General features: G+C 35.6%; 1 long non-coding RNA gene across 1 annotated transcript; it reads right to left on the bottom strand.

Moving 5' to 3' along the window:
- Positions 1-561: 561 nt before the first annotated feature.
- LOC110871073 lies at positions 562-2,283 on the bottom strand. Its single transcript, XR_002553463.2, has 5 exons — positions 1,994-2,283; positions 1,823-1,913; positions 1,143-1,496; positions 880-933; positions 562-825 (listed from the first exon to the last, which is right to left on the bottom strand). It is a non-coding gene; the product is annotated as an uncharacterized LOC110871073 (long non-coding RNA).
- Positions 2,284-3,283: the final 1,000 nt, after the last annotated feature.

Genomic DNA, 3,283 nt, shown 5'->3' with positions numbered 1-3,283 from the left:
AATGATTTTTTGGTTGAATTTCAGTCCGTAGAATCTGCAGAGGTGTTCGGTCATTGCTGATTATTAGCCGTATAAACAAATCTGCTGTCATTGAACAATCTGCTGAACAGGAAACATATCTGCTGTCGTTATATAATTCGTTCAGAACATATTTGCAGAATTATTAGCCGTATAAATCTATTTGTTCTGCTGATCTGCATCCGAAAAACCCATTCGCTGCTGAATTACATCCGCAGAATCATTAAAATCGCGATGATGATGATGAAGATCGCGATGATGATGATGATGATGATGATGATGATGAAGGTCGATGATGATCGATGATGATGATAACAGATGATGACGATGATGACGTTGATGGTGGTGGTTCCGGCGGCGGTGGTGACCACCGGAGCTCCGGTTCCAGCGGCGGTGGTGACCACCGGAGCTCCGGTTCCGGCGGCGGTGTGTATACATTATATATATATATATTATAGAGGGAAACCCGCGCGTTGCGGCGGAGTCGACAGTACAAGGCAAGAATATAATTCAAATCTTAAAATGATAAAACAATCATATGTAAGTTGTGTATATATATAAAATCACCCGCACTTCACGGTGGGGTAAGTTTTTAACTGCTGCCATCAATGCCATTAGATATTCTATTATTTACACCTGAACGGTGTGTAATACTAAAACATGTGCATACATATATTAGTACAGAAATCAATAACAAGAATGTTAGAGACCTTTGACTAACCAGACTGAAAACAAATGATATACTATAAGAGCCAACTAAATAAACCCAACCGGAAATGTCATCCTTAAGTGAGATGCTTGAAGAGCCTGAAATCTTGGTAAAAGTTGTTTGACCCATTTGCTTATGAATGGTAACATTACCTGAGTTGTCACCAAGAGGAATCAAGGATTCTTTTATTTAGAATATTCTGTTACCTGTCATATAGATCAAAAACAAAGATCAACGTTAGCAAATTAATTGATATATTATAAGAGCAACCCTTTGTTAAAAACATTATAACATTTATAACAAATACTATCAATGTATGTATATGTAAGAAGTAGTGAAGTTTGTTGAATTATAGAGGCTGGGAAAATTGATCTGACAAGCATATTAGACAAAGGAATCTTTATGTTTGTAACACCTTTTAGTTCCGTTATTGCCCTGGCCGCTTCAAATATAACATCTCTGCTTTGTGGCTTCAAATATAACATCTCTTCTTTGTGGCGGAGACAACCTTCTAGATAGTCAAAAATGAGCGGTCCCCACTTTGATTATTCATACTTGATTCTCTGATTAGCCTATAAAATGTATCACACACATGACAGTGAGTAAGAACTTAGCCAACCTGTACCTTAGTTTAAAAAAATATATTCAATGATAAGAATAACAATGCCTGACTGGTGTAACGAATCAACAACCATTGAACAAAAGGTGAACGCACTGTACCCCTTGTTTAGCTGGTAACCGTGATGGTGACCGGTGTTGTAAAACATCTCTGCTATTCGGTGAAATATAAATAAATTCATAATCATCAAAATAAAACAAATGATAGCAGTAAATAAAACAATTCTTTAACAATAATGTGTGTTTTATAACAATGAAGTTTAGATCAGTGATCACTTTCACAACTTCCAAAAGAATGCCATGCTTGTTAGCTCGGTCCACTTGTTTCAATAAAACACTAAATCAAACAATCGGTTTCTTTCAGGCAATAACACAAACACCTTGTGGGCATGCCATTGATCAGGATCTTCTATGCCTAAAACATGATGAAATTGTCAAATTGAAGGGTGTGTGCCTAGATGATTGTAGTCATTTTACCTGATTCGTTACCCTCGTGGCGGGTTCATGTGACGGATAAACATTTAATATTCGTCTTCCATGTTTCGAGAGTAACTCCTACAGGTGGTTTCTAAGAAAATATGAATCAAATCGTCAAAAAATCACAAATTAATCAACAAGAAGAGGATTATGAAACAGAAAACCGCATACCCATTGCAGTTCTTGACTCGTATGATACGTGTGACCCCTGTTTTCTTTATTCTTTAGGGTTAAAAACGCAAATTGAAAGCTGTGAAAAAGCAGAACAAGACCCAGAACTTGTCAACCGATATATATTCAATCAACGGTGGTGACCGGTGGAATTCTCCCCTACTCTCACATCTGTTTCCCTCTCCATCATTGAAGATTGCAGATGGAAAATGGAAGGACATTCGATTTGGCTGCCTTACATTCAACGAATGTATATTAGGGAGAAGGGAAATTGAAAGGGTGAAGGATAAATAACGTCTAGTATCGATGACCGATGAAAGGGAACACACAAGTTCGTAATGCACAGTGTACAAGTTTATTGAATGTAGGAAGGGAAAGAATGGTATAAAATTAAGTCTTTTAGTCATGACCTTAATTCCTGTTTTTTTTAAAGGGTAGAAAAGGAAGAAAAGTGTGAAAATATAGGAATTTGTTTTGGCTTTTGGTATGCCATCTTAAAAAATAGGATGCAAATTACCTTTATGTACATGGGAGATGCTTTATATAGATATATATAGATATATATTTTATAATTATATTAATATTTATACATTTTACTTAAATGGTCCTTTATGTTACAGATTTACACAATCAGTCCTTATTTACTAACTGACTTAACTGGGTTATGATTTTTGGACTGAAATGGCACCTTTTCAGAACGTCGGGGAGGAAAATGGCGCATTTTTGAAAAATGGACTGAAATGGCCAAAGTGACCAAACCACAGGGACGAAAATGGCAGTTAACTCTTATTAATAACTATCAAAGTTACTCTACAAATATACCTAAAAAACCTAACCCCCGCCCTCCCCCCCCCCCCCCCCCCCCGCCCCCAAAAACCTAAAAAAAACCTAACCCCCCCCTCCACCCAAGCTAAAATGTTAAAACTAAACCCCCAAAAAACCTAAAAAAATAAAAAAAAAAAACACACAAATTATTTTTTTTAACATTTTTTATTAAAAAATCGCTACTTTTAGTAGCAGCAAAAAAAAAAGCGATTTTTTAATAAAAAATGTTAAAAAAAATTATGTTTTTTATGTATTTTTGGTTGAGTTCACATTTGTATAGTAACTTTGATAGTTTGTGGTAATTACAAAAATGCCACCTTGTCTTTTTGAGTTTTCCTTCAATTTGTATGTTTAGTATGTTAAGATTATTTGTATTTGATCTTTTGCCTACATGCCAAACACATTTTCATTTTCGGTTAGAATAGTTTGGCAACAGACGAGACGCCGATGATACGTTGAAAATTT

Source organism: Helianthus annuus, chromosome 8, assembly GCF_002127325.2.
Source record: "Helianthus annuus cultivar XRQ/B chromosome 8, HanXRQr2.0-SUNRISE, whole genome shotgun sequence".
Lineage (NCBI taxonomy): Eukaryota > Viridiplantae > Streptophyta > Magnoliopsida > Asterales > Asteraceae > Helianthus > Helianthus annuus.
This window is presented reverse-complemented; position numbering and strand designations above follow the sequence as displayed.